The 19,972-nt window shown below is 45.5% G+C and overlaps 1 protein-coding gene and 2 pseudogenes across 2 annotated transcripts in view; 2 read left to right on the top strand and 1 right to left on the bottom strand.

Annotated features, from left to right (window-relative positions):
- Nucleotides 1-6,775, bottom strand: part of LOC118637905 (solute carrier family 25 member 44) — a 55,238-nt gene extending 48,463 nt beyond the window's left edge. The window contains exon 1 of one of the 2 annotated variants that reach the window (XM_036273569.1): nt 6,632-6,775. The gene's annotated coding sequence lies outside the window, so the exon portion shown is untranslated. The remainder of the gene's footprint in view (nt 1-6,631) is intronic. The other variant, XM_036273570.1, reaches the window with a different exon arrangement.
- LOC118637703 lies at nt 4,205-12,524 on the top strand (annotated as a pseudogene).
- A 570-nt stretch (nt 12,525-13,094) lies between these two features.
- Nucleotides 13,095-13,623, top strand: LOC118637702 (annotated as a pseudogene).
- Nucleotides 13,624-19,972: the final 6,349 nt, after the last annotated feature.

Genomic DNA, 19,972 nt, shown 5'->3' with positions numbered 1-19,972 from the left:
CACCAAGAGGTCACCGGTTTGATTCCCAGTCAGGGCACATGCCTAGGTTGTGGGCCAAGTCCCCATTGGGGGTCATGCTGGAGGCAGCCAATCAATGTTCTCTCTCATTGATGTTTCTATCTCTCTCTCCCTCTCTCTAAAGTCAATAAAGAAAAAAGAAAAAACAAAAAGAATACAGGGAAGCCCTGGCCAAGTAGCTCAGTTGGTTATAGTGTCGTCCCAATACACCAAGGTTGTGAGTTCAATCCTCCATCAGGGCACATACAAGAATCAATGAATACATAAATAAGTGGAACAACAAAGTGATGTTTTTCTCTCTCTAAAAATCAATTTTAAAATTACATATATATATAAAATTACATATATATGGCAAATTAATATACATGTGACCCTCGTGTTAAGTATATCCATTGCCTAAAGTTTCAAACAAAACTAAAAAGCTTAGCTTACTAGTGTAATAATTGCATAAAATCAAGACCTTCCAACGGAAAAACTGTCAAATGAGAGGATGTTATATAATGGACATATTCTTAGTAACAATGTAATGTTCTCCTGTGTAGGACACTGGACATTGTCAGCCAGAAGGGGAAAGTGGGAGTGAAAAGTCAGGGACTCCCCAGGCTTTGAGAGAAATCCCTAAGGGCTGGGAAAGTAGGTGGCCACATCAAAGGGACAAGTCTAGCGGGTTGAAATGTTCTACACAAGCAGTCCCAGTGCTAATGCCTTGGCAAACCTCAAGTCAAGTGCTTACCTTTTTGTGTGTGTGTGTGGTATGTGCCCCTAGCAGGAACCGAACCCAGGACTTTCTGGTTTGCAGGTCGATGCTCAACTGCTGAGCCAAACTGGCCAGGGCCATGTCAAGTGTTTAATCAGAGTCCATCTTCAACCACTTTCCCCAAGCAAATGTCCTAACTAGCCTAAGTAGTTTCTTGATTTACCATGGAAGTCAGTGAAGAAGCAAGGTTTGCTTTTCAGTAGACCCTGAACTGAACTGTATCACTTTCACTGAGGTACAGGATTCCTGGGTGTACACTGAGTGCATGGGAGCTGAGGGAAAACCTCCCTTCAAGGTGAGGCATAGGTGTAACCAGGACAGGCTTCCCAGAGGACAAGGCAGTTTGAATGAAGAAGGAATACATGTAGACAGCAAAAGGGAAAGAACAACAACTTGGAACAACTGGGTGGGCCAGAATGGAGAATCTAGGCTGTGGAAAGTAAGCTAGAGGTTGGGGTTCTGGGAAGAGAACCTCTGAAAAACTGATGTGCCATTTGCTGTGGGCAAAAGTGGCCCTTTCACCCTGGCCAGTTTGGCTCAGCGGTTACAGCGTTGGCCTGCGGTCCAGAGAGACCTGGGTTCAGTTCCCACTAAGGGCGCATATCTCGGTTGCAGTTTATCCCTGGCCCTGGTTGGGTCCTGCGGGTGGCAGCCACTCGATGTGTCCCTTTCATGTCGATGCCCCCCCCCCCCCACTCTATCTGAACAAAAAATGGAAAATTGTCCTCGGGTGAGGGGGAAAAAAAAGTGGCCCTTTCTCCCCACCAAATCCAGCAGGACAATCTTCTCTTCTGAGGCACTTCAAGAGAAGGTGGTCACTATCTCCCCTGCCCCAGGGTGTTTTTCATCCAGGGTCCCAAAGTCATGTTTCCATTACCGCTGAGAGTTGAAGAGAGACACTAGGGCCCTGGCCGGTTTGGCTCAGCGGTTAGAGCGTCGACCTGCGGTCCTGAGAGACCCGGGTTCGGTTCCCGCTAAGGGCGCGTACCTCGGTTGCAGTTTGTCCCCGGCCCTGGTCGGTCGTGCGGGTGGCAGCCACTCGATGTGTTCCTTTCACATCGATGTTTCTCTCTCTCTCTCTGTTCCTCTCTCTCCCTCCCACTCTACCTGAACAAAAAAATGGGAAAATGTCCTCGGGTGAGGATAAAAACAATAAAAATAAATAAATAAATAAATAAATAAATAAAAAGAGAGACACTAGGATTTACTGAATACCTATTATCCCATGCAACCCTTCAACCTAACCTGTGCACAGCTGGACACTTCTACTAAATGAGGAGATAGAGGGTCAGATATATGAAAAGGAACAGGCCCAAGGTCATGTAGCTGGTCAGTGGTGGAGGCAAGATAAGAGCCAAGATTTCTTCTCTACTCCACCATGCCTTCTACTCCCCTGGGAGTTGAAGTGCTCCAACACAAATCACTCTGTTCAGTCTAAACTCAAGTAATTCCCACCATGGGAAGCAGAATGAATGCCCTCATGACTGCCGATTACCCGAGGGTTAAGCACAAGCTCCTGGCCCTGCAGATGCCCAGGGATTTCTCTCAGCTTTGTACTGGAGAAACCAAGAGCTGCCTCTGCTTTCTCAGTGCGCTTGTGAAGTGATGGAGCTGAGTGGCTAGGTAGTCACATTGTTGTCACATTGTCTACAGGACAAATACAGCAAGGCTCAAGCAGGAGGGACTCCTACAGGGATCATGCAAATCATGTGCTAGCAGGGCAGAGAGGCGCAGCAACAAAGGATTCTGTTCCAGGAACTGGTTTTGTGGGCACCATCTCAATTTGTCAAGGTGAATCACAAAGTACCAACATCGCCTGATGAGAAATCCTGACAGGACCCCGTGGCTGCTTTCCTCCATCTCTGACATGTGCCAGTCTATTTTAAATTCCCAGCGGGAAAGGGGGACTCTCCAAGGCTGAAGCAAGTAACTTCTACTTTTGCCATGGTGATAGGAGAAGCCACTAAGAGTCATGACTCAGAGATAAGCCCCTACAGTTGAAGAAGGAGGTCATTACCTCTATCCCCTCTTCCCTTCAAAAAGTGGGACTCGCCCTGGCCAGTTTGGCTCAGTGGTTACAGTGTCGGCCTGTGGACCAAAGTGTCACGGGTTCGATTCTGGTCAAGGCCACATACTTGGGTTGTGGTTCGGTCTCTGGCCCTGGTTGTGGTCATGCAGGAAGCTACCAATTGATGTGTCTCTCTCACATCAATGTTTCTCGCCATCCCCCCTCCCCCTCCCACTCTATCTGAAGATAAATGGAAAAATTATTAAAGAAAAAAAAACAAAAAGTGGGATTGCTCCTAAAAAGTGAGATCTCAACCTGCTCTTTATTATATAACCTCCAAGCTTCCTGCTGAAATAACAAAACCAGTGTCTTTTGCTTTCCCTTTAGAAAATTCTCCTTGCAGATACCTGTATGAAAACTTCCCTTTAGCCTTCCCTTCTCCCAACTCTACCAGCCCAACTTCATTATGGCTCTTCCCAGACCCTTATTTGTGTACATGATTATAGTTCTGAATTTCCCCCATCTTTTAACACTGCTTGGATACAAAAAGTGAAGTGCTTCCTATGGAGACTCAACAAATGACCCAGGATGTTCTAAAGTCATCAAATGAGATGTCAGAGGCAGAACCCTCACCAGTGGTAAGGAACAAACTGGTGGGCTCAGTACACCTCCTCTCCACTTCCACTTCCCTTTTTAGAAATATCACACTAAACTTTTCACTAGGTTCTGAGATGAGCTTCTGGTTTAGGACAAGGTAGTGTCACCTGGAAGGCAAGGTCACGCTGTGGAAAGAACACTAGTAGTCAGAAAATCCAAGTTTGAGCTCCACTTCTGTTACTTACTAATAGGATTGGAACCAAGTCAGTTCACTGAAATTCCATTTCCTTATCTGTGAAATGGGGATAATAAAGCCTGCTATACCTATACAGCCATGCACCATTTAACTACAGGGATACATTCTGAGAAACGTGTCATTAGGCGAATTTGTTGTTCAAACATCATAGAGTTCATTTACATAAACCTAGATTGTATAGCCTACTACACACTTAGGCTGTATGGAATAGCCTATTGCTCCTAGGCTACATTTACACTATTATTATTGTACAGAATACTGCAGGCAACTGTAACACAATGGTGAGTATTTGTGTATCTAAACATAGAAAAGGTACAGCCAAAACATGCATAAAAGATAAAAAATGGTACAGCTGTATTGGACACTCACCATGAGCGGAGCTTGCAGGACTGGAAACTGCTCTGGGTGAGTCAGTGAGTGAGTGGTGAGTGAATGTGAAGGCCTAGGACGTTATTGTGCACTACTGTAGACTTTACAAACACTGTATATTTAGGCTACACTAAATGTATAAAACACTAGATTAAATCAAGCACAAGAGAAAATGATGCAATCAAGAGAGTTGGTAAACATGAGATGGGTGAGGCTACTGTCAGGTATAACAAGGCATACTGTTTATAGCAAAACATTTTTTTTTTAATCCTCACCTGAGGATATTTTTCCATTTATCTTCAGACAGAGTGGGAGGGAGGGAGGAAAGGAAAGAAAGGAGGGAGGGGAGGGGGAGAGAGAGAGAGAGAAACATCAATGTGAGAGACACATCGACTGGTTGCCTCCCACATGACCCCAACCAGGGCTGGGGATGAACCGCAACTAAGGTATGTGCCCTTGACTGGAATCAAATCCACTACTCTTTGGTCTGCGGGCCAACTCTCTAACTGCTAAGCCAAACTGGCCAGGGCAATATAGCAAAACTTTTTAAAAAATTAATCCTCACCTGAGGATATGATTTTTTTTTAATCCTCACCCGAGGACATTTCTCCATTCTTTGTTCAGATAGAGTAGGAGTGAAAGAGAGGAAGAGAGAGAGAGAAACATCGATGTGAAAGGGACACATCGAATGGCTGCCACCCGCACGACCCAACTAGGGTCGGGAACAAACTGCAACTAAGGTACGTGCCCTTAGCAGGAACGGAACCCGGGTCCCTCTGGACCGCAGGCCGATGCTCTAACCACTGAGCCAAACCGGCCAGGGTGAGGATATGATTTTTTAATTGATTTTTAGAGAGAGAAACATTGATGTGAGAGAAATACTGATCTGTTGCCTCTCCTACATGCCCTGACCAGGGATTGAACCCACAACCTAGGCTTGTGCCCTGACCAGGAATCGAACCTGCAACCTTTTGGTGTATAGGATGATGCCCCAACCAGCTGAGCCACCTGGCCAGGATACAAACTATTTTTTTATAAGTAGAAAGAGTACACTCTAAAATAATGATTAAGCCTGAGCCACTTTGGCTCAGTGGTTAGAATGTCAACCGGTGGACCAGAGAGGCCTGGGTTTGGTTCCCGCTAAGGGCACATACCTCGGTTGCAGTTTGTCTACAGCCCCAGTTGGGGCTGTGTGGATGGCGACCACTTGATGTGTCTCTCTCAAAGTGATGTTTCTCTCTCTCCCTTCCTCCCTCTCTCCCTCCCACTCTATCTGAAGATAAATGCAAAAATGTCCTCGGGTGAGGATAAAAAAAAATAATAATAATGATTAAAAGTATAGTATAGCAAATACATAAGTCAGTAACATAGTTGTTCACTATCAAGTATTATGTACTGTACATAATTGTATGTGCTACACTTTTATACAACTGGCAGCGCAGATTTGTTTACACTAGCATCACCACAAACACATGAGTAGTGCGATGCACCACAACATTACATTATGACTCCGTCACTAGGCAACAGAAAATTTTCAGCTCCGTTATAATTTTATGGGACCACTGTTGTATATGTGGTCTGTCACATATACATGTGGTGACTGCATAACAGTGTAGTGCAACTCATATGAGCTAATATGTGTGAAAGCATTTTGTTAACAGCAAAGCATTTCTATAATTGCAGAAAGCTCTATTGGACAGTGATCCTGTCCTTGCTGTTCAAAGTGGTACACAGACCAACAGCATGTACCGTAGATCTGCTAAATAACAAACAACATTTTAACAAGATCTGGAGTGTTTAATACGTGTCAGAATTTAAGAAATATCACTTTATATATTAAGGATAGTCAGTATAATAAAAATGGTAACACCTACTCTGAAAGTCCAGGACCATTATGACTAGGTTAAGAGCCCTGACTCCATCCTGACTTTTCACTGGAACTTGGCCCACGAATGTCTACTAGGCTCATTCAGTTAACCACCCACATCAAATTAAATCACCTTCTATAACTCCTGACAAGGCACCCACGGGGTTTGAGCCCCACTTCGCAACTAGAAACAAGAGCTTTGCTTCCTCCTTCTGTTCCTCTGTTCTCCCTACTGCATCTGCATCAATGCTCTGCATCGTGGGAGCTATCTACGTAAACGTGAATATATTTACATGCTTGACCACCTGTCTTATTAATAAATATGCATTTCCTTAGAGGAGGTCCCTGGTGATACCTCCGACCCCTCCCTTCAGAAAATCTTCCTTGGATTAAGTGAGATTCTCACCAAGCCTTCTTTTGGTCTTCAAGAGGTACCCACGTGACCCCTCATCACAGGCACCACACGACAATCCTCTCCACCTACTCTACAGGACACCCCCTTTATACACTTCTGTCCTGGACTCCGCACAGCCGCCTCCGGGTCCTCGGACGTGCCCCTCGCCACGCCCCTCGCCATGTTTCTATGGCTGTCAGCGAAACTCATGCTCCTCCGACAGGAAAACATGCCTCGCTGGAGTCGTCCCTCATCCTCAAAACCGCGTGGCAGGCTCCCACGGAACTGCAGCCGGGCACTGCAGACACCCGTCGCCTCCTTGACAGATCCAGGTCCTTATGCACTCCAAACTGCTGGTTTCTTACCTTCTCGGATCAGCGTGGTCCCGCCGCGTCGGAGGCGAACTACAGGCCGGGACTGCTAGGCCGCAGCTCCCACTCTGTCGGCGGTTCCCAGCGACTGCCAGCTTCGGTGTACATCTTTCTCCATCTCGACCCGGCTCCCGGTACTTCCGGAACCGGAAATTGGGACACTGTCACTCCCGCCCCCTCCGGGGCGGGATGAGCGGTGAGCAGCTCCACCAATGGTGTTCTGAGCCCGCCCGAGGGTGGATGGCCTTCCTGAATTCTGGCAGAAGCCACGCCTTTACTCGCTTCGTTTTGCCCTCAGCTCTACGCAGCGGAGGTGTCCTTTCTAATTCGTGAACATTGAGTCACCGGGCGCTTTTTGAGATCCAAGTCTAAATGTGTCACCTGGTGTTTGGGATCTGTTGGAACCCCTAAATTAAAATCTTATCTGTAGCCCTGGCCGGTCTGGCTCAGCGGTTAGAGCATCGCCCAGGGACCAGAGTTGTGGGTTGGATTTCGGTCAAGGGCATGTGTCTCCGTTCATTCCATTCCCTGCTCCGGCCCTGGTGGACGTCCTGTGGGAGGCGGCCAGTCGATGTTTCGCTCTCTCCCTATTTCTCTCCCACTCCATCTGAAAAAAGCAATGGGAAAATATCCTAGGTGAGGATTTTTTTTTTTTTTTTAATCTAATATGTAATTTGTGTGTGGCTTTTTTCATCTGTGGAGCCAAAACAGTAGAGGCCAACGTGCAGCAGGAAGGACTAAAGGTAAACAACCAATTTGGAAGCTTGGAACTCAAAAATTGCAGGAATAAGGAACATCCTGTAGGTGGATTAAATGACAATAAGGGTCTCTTCAACTCTGAACCTATTTGCCTATGCATGGATTTAAAACGAGGAAGAGCGCTTTAAATGAGATACTGGGAAGTATAGAGCGGAGAGTCAATTCACTTCAAAATAGTTATTTTTACAATTTAACAACAAAAAGACAAACAATCCAATTTTTTTAAATGGGCAAAGGACTTGAATAGATATTTCTCCAAAGAAGATATACAAATGGCCAACAAACACATGAGAAGGTGCTCAATATCATTGGTCATTAGGGAAATATAAATCAAAACCATAATGAGCCCTGGCTGTTATGGCTCAGTTGGTTGAGCATCATCCTATGCACTGAAGGGTTGCTGGTTTGATCCCTGGTCAGGGCACATGTCCAGGTTGTGGGCTCAAGCCCAGGTCAGGGCACATATGGGAGGCAGCCGATCAATGTTTTCTTTCTCCCTTCTTTTCTAACATCAATAAAAACATATTCTTTAGTCCTGGCCGTTTTTGCTCAGTGGTTAGAGCGTTGGTCCGTGGACCAAAGAGTTGCGGGTTCGATACCAGTCAAGGGCAAATACCTCAGTTGTGGTTTGGTCCCCCCCACCGCCACCAAAAAAAACATATTTTATAAAAAGTTAAAAATTAAAGCATAATGAGATTCTACTTCACACCCACCAAGATGGCATAATTAAAACTGACAAACAGACCTGGCTTGTCTGGCTCAGGGGTTAGAGTGTCAGCTTGCACACTGAGAGGTCGCAGGTTTGATTCCCAGTCAAGAGCACGCACCTGGGTTGCAGGCTTGATCCCTGACCCCGTTTGGGGCATGTGCAGGAGGCAACTAATCAATGTGTCTCTCTCACATTGCTGTTTCTCTTTTTCCCTTCCTCACTTCCACTCTCTAAAAATAAATAAATAAAATGAAAAAAAAAAAAACCAGGCAAACAAAAACCCAGAAAATAACAAGTGTTAGCAAGGATATGGAGAAATTGTAACCCTCTGACGTTGCTGGTGGGAATGTAAAATGGTACATCTGTGGAAAACAGTTTGCTGTTTCCTCAATAAGTAAACAAAATTACCATGTGACCAAGCAATTTCACTCTGAATATACACCCAAAAGAGTTGAAAACATAAAACAACAATGAGGTATCACCTCACACCTGTCAGAATGGCCGCCATCAACAAATCATCAAACAACAAGTGTTGGCGAGGGTGTGGAGAAAAGGGGACTCTAATACACTGCTGGTGGGAATGCAGACTGGTGCAGCCGCTATGGAAAACAATATGGTGTTACCTCAAAAAATTAAAAATTGAATTTCCATTTGACCCAGTGATCCCACTGCTAGGAATATACCCTAAGAAGCCTGAAACACCAATCAGGAAGATTATATGCACCCCCATGTTCATAGCAGCACTATTGTTTTTTTGTTTGTTTGTTTTTTATATTTAAAGGGCTGAGTGCACCCGCGGGTCTCGAACCACCCTCGCAGGCAAGAGTGGCTAGTGAACTGAAAGTTAGATGCGAAGGAACCGCTGAGCTAAAGCCAGCCCAATAGCAGCACTATTTACAATAGCTAAGATCTGGAAACAGCCCAAGTGTCCATCAGTAGACAAATGGATAAAAAAGCTGTGGTACATATATCCAATGGAGTACTATGCAGCGGTAAGAAAGAAAGATCTCTTATCCTTTGAGACGACATGGAGGGACCTGGAAAGTATTATCCTAAGTGAAAGAAGCCAAGCAGAAAAAGACAAATACCACATGATCTCACTTATATACGGAATATAATGAACATTACAGTCTGAGGAATACAGTAGACCCAGAAACATGGAAGTAGGGCACAGACTGACATCCCTCAGAAGAGGGGGTGGTGGGGGTGGGGGGATGGGAAGAGATAAACCACAGAACTTATATGCATGTATGCATGACCAATGAACATGGACAACTAAGCCAGGGACGGGGCGGGGGTGGGGTGGGGGGGTGCCAATGGGGTAAAAAAACGTAAAATATCTGTAACAAAAAATAAATAAATAATTTATAAAAAAAAAAAAAGAATTGAAAACAAGTGTTCAGCCTTGGCTGGTTTGGCTCAGCGATTAAGGCATGGGCCTGCAGACCAGAGAGTCCCAGGTTCGGTTCCTGCACGGGCACGTACCTCGGTTGCAGTTTGTCCCTGGCCCTGGTTGGGGGTGGTATGGGTGGCAACCAGTCAATGTGTCTCTCACGTCAATGTTCCTCTCTCTCTTCCCCCCTCTCTCCCTCCTGCTCTATCTCCAGATAAGTGCAAAAAACAAAAAATGTCCTCTGGTGAGGATTTAATAAAAAAAAAAAAAAAGAAAGAAAACAAGTGTTCAAACAAAAACTTGTACAGGAATGTTCATAGTAGCACTATCCACAGTAGCAAAAAAGTAGTCCTGGCTGGTTTGGCTCAGAGGTTAGATTTTGCTCAGTGGGTAGAGAGTCAGCCTGCAGACCAAGGAGTCCTGGGTTCAATTCCAGCCAAGGGCACGTACCTCAGATGCAGTTTGTCTCCAGCCCCAATTAGGGTCATGTGGGCAGCAGCTAATTGATGTGTCTCTCTCATATAGATGTTTTGCTCTCTTTCTCTCTCTTCCTCTCACTCTGTCTGAAGATAAATGTAAAAATATCCTCGGGTGCCCTGGCCAGTTTGGCTCAGCGGTTGAGCGTCGGCCTGCGGACCAAAGAGTCCTGGGTTCGGGTCCTGCTAGAGGCATGTACCATAAAAAAAAAATCCTCAGGTGAGGATAAAAAAAAAAAATAGAAAAAAACTGGCATATTCACTCAACAAAATATTATTCAGTGATAAAAAGTAACATATTGATAAAGACTACAACATGGATGAATCTTGAATCCATCATGTTAAGTGAAATAATCCAGACACAGAAGTCACATGTTATATAATTCAATTTATATTAAATATGCAGAATAGACAAATCTATAGAGACATAAAACAGATTGGTGGTTGCCAAGGGCTGGGGGAAGAAAGAATGGAGAATGACTACTTAATTAGTACAGAGCTTCATTTTTGGGTGATAAAAATGTTTTGGAAGTAAAGAGTGGTGATGATTGCACAACATTGTGAATGACTAAATGTCACTAATAGTAAATGTTACTTTATGTGTATTTTACTACTATAAAAAAAAATGAGTCCTGGCCAGTTTGGCTCAGTGGTTAAAGCAACAGCCTTGCAGACCAGAGAGTCCCGGAGTCGGTTCTTGCTAAGGGCACATACCTTAGTTGCAGTTTGTCCCCGGCCCTGGTTGGGGTCATGTGGGTGGTAACCCTCGGTGTGTCTCTCTCATATCAATGTTTCTCTCCCCAACCCCTGCTCTACCTGAAGATAAATGCAAAAATGTCCTCGGGTGAGGATTTAAAAAAAAAAAGATACCTCTAAGATAAATCCCTCCTGAACTCCAGATTTGTGTTGACAGCTGCTTCAAAATATTTTCAAACTTAAGGTGATGGTTAGTTTTATGTCAATTTGACTAGGCTATAGTACCTAGTTATTCACTCAAACACTAATACTGTTGCTGTGATGGTATTTTAAAAAATAATACTGCTTGCCCTGGCCAGTTTGGCTCAGCGGTTAGAGCGTCGGCCTGCGGTCCGGAGAGACCCGGGTTCGGTTCCCGCTAAGGGCACGTACTTCGGTTGCAGTTTGTCCCCGGCCCTGGTTGGTCGTGCGGGTGGCAGCCACTCGATGTGTCCCTTCACGTCGATGTTTCTCTCTCTCTCTCTCCCTCCCACTCTATCTGTACAAAAAATGGAAAAATGTCCTCGGGTGAGGATAAAAAAATAAATAAATAAATAAAATAATACTGCTTATTGATTTTTTTTTTTTAGAGAGAGAAAGGAAGGGAGAGAGAGAGGAGAAAGAAACATTGGTATTGGTATGAGGGAGAAACATTGACAGTTGCCTCCCGTACACACCCCATCTGGGCCCAAACCCCCAACCTAGGTATGTTCCCTGACCCGGAATTGAATCCATGACCTTTCCAAATCCACAATCTAGGTATGTGCCCTGATTGGGAATTGAACCTACGACCTTTCAGTTTATAAGACACTGCTCCAACCAACCGAACCACACTGGCCAGGGCCATGATGGCATTTTGTAGGTGTGGTTAACGTCTACAATCAGTTGACTTTAAAAAACATTACCTTAATAATGCTGTTGGGCTTCATCTAATCAGTTGAAAGTACTTTAGGGCAAAACTGAGTTTTCTCTGAAGAGGAAATTCTGCATCAAAACTTCAGCTTCAGCCCAGCAGGTGTGACTCAGTGGTTGAACATGGACCCATACACCAAGAGGTTGCCAGTTTGATTCTTTGTCAGGGCGCATGCTCAGGTTGTGGGCCCAATCCCCAGTGAGGGGCATGCAGGAGAAGGCCAATCAATGTTCTCTCTCATTGATGTTTCTATCTCTCTCTGAAATCAATAAAGAAAAAATAAAAATGAAAAAAAGACTTCAACATCAGAACTACATCCTAGAAGAGGCTGCTGAAAACTGTTCCTCCTACCAACTCTCCACCAGGCTAGACCAGGTGCAGTAGCAGCAGCAGTGGCCTCATCAGAAGACCCCAGGAACCAGAGAGCCAGCCCAAAATCATGGGTCTTGAGACCCATCTGGACACCAGTTCAGTTGGGAAGCCTGCCCACCATCAGAAGGCCATTCCCACAGCTCACCTAACTTTCATTATCAACTGTGCTCATGGGAAACAGCTCTCCTTGGCAGCATCCCCAGTGCTTCCCCAAGCCCCCAAGCCCAACCTAGGACCTGTCACCCTTCCAATGAATTCCTACATCTTATTCTGTGGGGACAGTCAACACCATCTAATTCAGGAGGCCCCCTTGGGTGGGACACACCTTGCCCAGGCCAGCCAGGGGCACCTTGCCACCCTGCAGAGGGACTGTGGCCCCAGTTTTCTCCCTGGTCAGCCCACTCTGCCCTCAGGAGACTCCTGAAGCCAAGGGGAGCCCCTTGAAGATGGTGCCCACAAGATGTACATCTTGGGGAACAGTCATGGGCTTGCTCTAAGCTTTCTCCTGTATCTATGGGCAGGCAGATTAACTGAAGAGCCTGACCATGGGAGGAGGGAGTTGGCATGCCAGGCTCAAGTGTCCCGGGGCTGCAATTCCCAGAGCCCACTTCCTCTTTGCCAGGGTCTGCAAAATGCCAGGGAAAACACCACAGCTTTCTTGGAGTAGAGAGATGGGATGAGGGGAGGGAGGAAGTGGATTAAACAACTAAATAAATAAAGATGATTGCCCAGCCGTGAGACTCAGTGGATTGAGCTCCATCCCATGGACTGAAAGGTCCTGGTTTGAATCCCAGTCAGGGCACATGCTCAGGTTGCAGGCTAGATCCCCAGTAAGGGGTGTGCATCGATGTTTCTATCCCTTTCTCCCTTCCTCTCTCTCTGAAAAATCAATGAAAACATATTTTTAAAAAGATGACTTTGAACAGTGACAAAATGAGAGCTGTGTAGAAACTGAGACAGGATGGGATGGAAAGTGATGGGGACAAAGAGGTTTTCTGATACAGTAGTTGGGAAAGGTCTCTCGGAGTGGATAACAAATAAAGTAAGATCTAAAAAGTGTAAAGGAGGACTGTTTCTGCCTGGTTTTCTCTAACGCTGAGATGACATACCCGAGGCACAACCTCCTCTCTGAAGATTGTAGGGTTGCTATTAATCACGTGGCATCTTATGAGCTGCACATCAGTGATGCTTATTTATCTATGGTCTGTTATTACAACCAAGACACGGGAGCACCTCTTTTTGCCGCATTCTTTGAAGACCAAGCTGAGGTGAAAAGGGAACATGCAAAGCAATTCCTAAGATATCTAAGAAAACGGGAGAGTAAAATCTGCTTTCCGGTGATAAAGAGGCCTGACATAGATAACTGGGGAACTGGAATACAAGCTCTAGAGTGCTCTGGAGTTGGAGGACAAGTTAACCAACCTCCTGCAAAACCTGAAGACCATGGCTTCTGCCAACGAGGAAACCAGTCTCTTACATTCCATGGAAAAGTACCTGGATAAACAGAAGAAGAGCACAAACTACCTGGAACAACAGCTTGCATATCATAAGAGATTAGAACAGCAGGCCCAGGAGGAAGACCCTTTTAAAAAGCCTGCTCAAGTTTCAGGTAAAGAGACAGACGTCTGAAGGCAACAAAGCAAGTCTTCCATTGTAGTAGGTCCCAAAATCAGCTACTTAAGAATCTTAATTGTCTCCATTTGACTGAAGATGGATTTCCTTCATTAGTGTGCATACAAATAAACCTGTTTTTGCATTATTTAAAAAAAAAAAAAAAGTGTAAAGGAGCAAGAACTGTGAACCACCTTCCCAGGGCCATCCGGCTGGCATCTTATCATAGGGCAGATCAGAGTGGGGTCAGGATGCCCCAGCATGATGGGCAGAGGCAATATGTTGGCTGTTGTCCTCTTGGTTCACATACAAGCATCTTGGTCACCAAAGGGCATGAGACACAGAAGAGGGAAATTCAAGAACCTAGATGGGACCTGACAACCTGAGAGTAAATAAAGGGAACTGGCTTCTCAAGAGGGAGTGGAAGTGCTCAAAAGGGAATGGAATATCATATTTGAACAAATGAAGTAAGAGATATTATTTATTGAGCATCTACAGTATACCCCAGGCCCATGCTGGCCCCTAAAGGTACAGAAAAAAAGAGGGGTGGGGGTGGGATCCTGCTCCATAGGGCAGTCATGTTCCCCAGCAGTAAGTGTGGTCACTGGTGTGAATGAGAGTGTGTGTAGGTCTGAGATGCATAGCACTATACAAAACGCTTAATCAGCCCATCTGAGGAAGTATCCCAAGGCCTTCAGATTAAAACTGTTGAACGTTCATTAAAAGAAATAGACTTCAGCATCAGCTCCTGCCCCCAGAATTTCCAGACTGTACACCTGCCCTACAGATTTTAGATGTGCCAGCCTCCACAATGGCATAACCAATTCCTTGAAGGATATATATTGGAGAACCCTGACTGATCCTTAGCATATCAAAAATGGGACTCCCGCCCCGCTGGTGTGGCTCAGTTGGTTGAGCCTTGTCTCATGCACTGGGAGGTCACTAGTAGGGGGCTTGAAGGAGGCAGCCAATAGATGTTTCTATCTCTCTCTCCCTCTCTTCTCCCTGAAATCAATAAAAACATATATTTTTTTTAAAAAATGGAACTCCTGCCCTGGCCGGTTTTGCTCAGCAATCCAGAGAGACTCAGGTTCGGTTCCCTAAGGGCACATACCTCGGTTGTGATTTGTCCTCAGCCCCATGGGGTCATGTGGGTGGCAACCACTGGATGTGTCTCTCACTTCGATGTTTCTCTCTCTGTTCCTCCCTCTCTCCCTTCCGCTCTAATGGAAGATAAATGCAAAAAAATGTCCTCGTGTGAGGATAAAAAAAAAAAAATGGAACTCAGTGAACTGAGCACAGTGAACTGAGAGGTCCCTGTTTGATCCCAGGTCAGGGCACATGTCTGGGTTGTGGGCTCCATCACCAGTAGGGGGCATGCAGGGGGCAGCTGACTGACGTTTTTCTTTAATGTTTCTATCTCTCTCTCCCACTCTCTCTAAAAAAATCAATAAATGCATTTTTTAAAATGAAACTCCTGTTCTGTCCCCAAATCTGACCTATACCTGCTCTCCTCCTCATCTTATTTTATTGGCAACTCCATCCTTCCATTTGCCCAGATCAAAAATCTGGGAGCCATCCTTGAATGATCTCTTTTCTCCCATGCAATCCATCATCAAATACCACTGGCCTTATCTTCAAAATATGTGCAGAGCTTGACCACTTCCCACCACCTCTATACTACCACCCTGGTCCCAGCCACCATTATCTCTCACCTAGATTATCCTCACTGGTTTCTTCTTGCTTCTGCTATATTCAAATCACAATAAAGCAGCCAGAGTGATATTTTTAAACTGTAAGTCAGATCATGTCTGTCCTCTGTTAAAATCCTCCAATTGCTCTTCATTTATGCAAAGTAAAAGCCAAAGTCTTTCTTTAAAAATATTTTTTATTAATTATTTTAGAGAGAGAGAGAAATAGAAACATCGATGAGAAAGAGAAGCATCAACATCAACTGGCTGTCCCTTGCATGCTCCCTTCCAGGGATTGAGCCTCCAACCAAGGTATGTGCCCTGACTGGGAATCCAACCATGACCTCTTGGTGCATAGGTCATTGCTCAGCCACTGAACCACACCAGCAGGGCAAAAGCCAAAGTCTTTACAATGGCCTACAATCTGCCCCACACACTCCCATTATCTTTCTCACTTCATCTATCTCTCTCACTCCTGCCTCAGGGCCTTTGCATTAGCTGCTACTTATTTCTGGAAGCTCTTTTTGCAGGCAAGCACACAGCTCATACTTCTGCTTTATTGTTTCATTGTTCAATTCAGTCATTGTTCAAACTTCACCTTATCAGTGAGACCTATTCTATTTTTTTTTGTTTGTTTGTTTGTTTTTTATCCTCACCCGAGGACATTTTTTGTTCAGATAGAGAGGGAGGGAGAGAGAGGAAGAGAGAGAGAGAGAAACATCGACGTGAAGGGACACATCGAGTGGCTGCCACCCACACGACCAACCAGGGCCGGGGACAAACTGCAACCGAGGTACGTGCCCTTAGCGGGAACCGAACCCGGGTCTCTCGGGACCGCAGGCCGACGCTCTAACCGCTGAGCCAAACCGGCCAGGGCAGTGAGACCTATTCTAAATTCCCTGTTTAAAACTGTATATACCCCTCTTACTCTCAACCTTCCTTGTCTAACTCATTTTTTTTCTCCATGGCACGTCACCTTCTAATGTACCCTACCTATTTTACTTATTTAAATATATATTATCTGTCCCCCACACTGGAATGTATGCTATACAACAGCAAGAATTGTCTCTTTTGTTCATCAATGTGCCCTCAGCACCTAACAGTGCCTGTCACATAGTAGGTGCTCAGTAAATATTTGTTGAATAAATTAATGGATTTCAGCATTGAGAGAGTACCCACTATATGCCAGCCACATGAAAACACAATGAAGCAGCAATATGTATAACAAGGTGTGTATAAGGAGGGCGTTAACTCTGATTGGGAGGTTAGAGAAGAATCCACAGAGGATGATGTTTTAGGGGGAAGAAATAGCATACCCTAAGGAACTCATTGTCATACTTAGTCAATATGCCATTTCATCTCTGTGTGACCAAGGCCTGGAGTAATGCTGGACACTCAGTAAAGGCTTACATGACACTGTATAGAGGGGCTCAGGAACTGCAAGTATTGTCAAGGTGTGTATGAAAGAGCTGGAGGCAAGGCATGCTATCCCAACAGAGTTTTACATTTTTTTCTTTATTGATATTAGAGAGAGAGAGAAACATTCTGCATGCCCCCACTGGGGATTGGGCCCACAACCTGGGCATGTGCCCTGACCAGGAATCAAACCAGCGACCCCTTGGTGCATGAGTTGATGTTCAACCACTGAGCCACACCGGCCGGGCAGAGTTTTACATTTTTAATCCTGAATTTAATGAAAAGCTATTTGGAGTTTTAGGCAAACTTTTTTTTTAGTAAGCTCCCCTTGACCCTGACTGGAGAGTGGTGCATGAATGGGAGCAGGAAAAAGTGGCAGAGACTCGTTAGGGGTTAGCTCTGATTGTCTTAGTAAGGTTGCCTGGGCCTGATGGGACTGGAAAGATGCTGAGAAATGATGGGGAGAGGGAGGAGGAGGAGATGAGCCTGATGGCCCACTAAATATGGAGGGGGTGAGAGAGAAAGTATGGATGAGTCTCAAGCTGCTTCATTGCAGTGTGATGAACTAGCATGGGGAACATGGGCGGGGAAGCAGGCTTGGAGGGGACAATAAATTCAGTTTGGGACATGTTGCATTAGATGTGCCTGTGGTGTATCCAGGTGGACATAACCAGTAGCTAGAGGGGTGGAAAGAAATATGAGCTAGCAATACATTGTCCCCACAATTCCTCTTCACCACCCCACCCCCAGCTCTGATTGTTGCCATTCCATCCCTACTGCTGAATTATAAATCCTGTGAGGGCAGGAAGCAAGTCTTATTCAGGTGTCTCCCCAGCTGTCTAGGCCATATCCTAAACCATAGCAGGTACTGAGTGCATGTTTGCTGAATGAATGAATGAATGAATGAATGGGCGTCTTTGGTTACCAGGTGAAAGTGGAAGCAATAGGCATGGAAGACATTGTCCAAGAGGACTTTTAAAGAAAGATATGAGAAGAGGAGCCCTGGGAAGAAACTGAGAAGCAGTGGCCAGCAAGGTAGGAAGGTAGCAAGAGCACAGCAACCAGAGGCCAAAGGAAAAGTGTAACCAGAATTGTCACAATGTCAACGGCTGCAGAGAGGTCACATAGGATGAGACTGACCAAGGCTTACTCTCATAAATGGTAAGCATTTCCTGAGGGCTCCTTTCGCTATGGCATAGTGCCTGACACTGGAGACTGTGGAGACAAGGCTGTTATACTCCTGTCTCCACCTGGAGTGGGGTTCTCTGTTCACATATGCCATCTGTTCTATGTCTTAAATCCATATGGCTGGATCTAAGTACCTCATGAGTGATACAGATAGTGAGTGCTGGGGAAATGTTGGGGAAGAATAATCAGCCAGGGCTGGGCAGGCTGGGAAGATGGCACAAAGGAGGTAGTCTCTAAATTGTATCTGAGGGAGAGATGAGGAAAGAGTACATTCCAGAGTGATGCTGGGGGAGGCAGAGAAGGGGAGGGGCTGTTCATTTGGCAGTGAGGGACCCATAATACTCACATCAGAAAGAGCTTCCTGTGCATTCCTTCTTCCAAGAAGGGAAGAAATTGAGGTACAGCCCTGGCCGATGTTGCTCAGTGGTTAGAGTGTAAGCCTGCACACCAAAGGGTCACAGGTTCGATTCCTAGTCAAGAACACGTACCTGGCCCTGGCCAGTTTGGCTCAGTGGTTAGAGCGTCGGCCTGTGGTCCGGAGAGACCCGGGTTCGGTTCCCGCTAGGGGCACGTACTTCGGTTGCAGTTTGTCCCCGGCCCTGGTTGGTCGTGCGGGTGGCAGCCACTCGATGTGTCCCTTCACGTCGATGTTTCTCTCTCTCTCCCCCTTCCTCTCTCTCCCTCCCACTCTATCTGTACAAAAAATGGAAAAATGTCCTCGGGTGAGGATTAAAAAAAAAAAAAAAAAAAAAAAGAACACGTACCTGGGTTGCGGGTTCGCTCCCCAGCCCACATCAGGGTTGTGTAGGAGAGCAACCAATTGATGTGCCTCTTTCACATCGATGTCTCTCTCTCTCTCTTCCCCTCCCTCTCTTTCTCTTCCCCCTCCCTCCCTCCCTTCCACTCTATCTAAAATAAAATCTGTCCTGGCTGGTTTGGTTCAGCGGTTAGAGTGTTGACCTGCGGACCAAAATGTCCCGGGTTCGATTTCAGCCAAGGGCACATACCTGGGTTGAGGTTCGTCCCCGGACCTGGTTGGGGTTGTGCGGATAGCAACCAGTCAATGTGTCTCTCTCACATCGATGCTTCTCTCTCTCTCTCTCTCTCTCTCTCTCCCCCCTCCCACTCTGTCTGAAGATAAATGTAAAAATATCCTTGGGTGAGGATTAAAAAAAAATCAATGAAAAAAAATATCCTCAGGTGAGGATTAATCAAAAAAAAGGAAAGAAAGAAAAAAGAAATTGAGCTTAGCCCATGTGGTTCAGTGGTCCCAGTTCCATTCCTGGTCAGAGCACATGCCTGGGTTGCGGGATGGATCTCCAGTAGGGGACATGCAGGAGGCAGCTGATTGATGTTTCTCTCTCACTTCGATGTTTCTATCTCTCTCTCTAAAAAAAATAAAATAAAATTGTGGTAGAGACTGGAAAGGCTGTCTGAGTCTATTAAGAGCAGATGAAGCCCCCAGGAGCCCAATCCTGACCCAGTGCCCTTTCCATTGCCCCATGCTGTCCCACTGCCCTTGGCTTTGAGGTCATCAGGGGAGCCACTGGAGAGGAAGTTTGGAAAGAGTGCTTCGAAAGTGAAAGCCAGGCCTCAGGGTAAAATTGTGTTGGGTAATGGGAGGATGCAAAGGAGTTTTCAGGGGAGAAAAAAAGAACTAGAGAAACTGAATAACTCCAATAAAGAAGCCAAGCAGACAGGGTCTGGAAGAGAGATATGCACACCCATGTTCACTGCAGTATATTCACAACAGCAAAGACATGAAACAAACCAACTGTCCATCAGCAGATAAATGGATAAAAAATATGGGGTATATACATACAATGGTATTATTCAGCCTCAAATGGAAAGAAATCCTGTCACATGCTACAGTGCGGATAAACCTTGAGGATATTATGGTAAGTGAAATAAGCCAGTCCCAAAAGGACAAATACTGTATGATTCCACTCCTATGAAGTATCTAAGGTAGTCATATTCATAGACAGAGAAGAATGTTGGTTGTCAGGAGCTTGGAGGAGGGATAATGGGGAGTTATTCAATGGCTATAGATGTTCAGTTCTGCAAGATGAAAA

Source organism: Molossus molossus, unplaced genomic scaffold (genome assembly GCF_014108415.1).
Source record: "Molossus molossus isolate mMolMol1 unplaced genomic scaffold, mMolMol1.p scaffold_m16_p_20, whole genome shotgun sequence".
Lineage (NCBI taxonomy): Eukaryota > Metazoa > Chordata > Mammalia > Chiroptera > Molossidae > Molossus > Molossus molossus.
The sequence above is the reverse complement of the archived record's forward strand: the minus strand, read 5'-3'. Positions and strand labels throughout refer to the sequence as shown.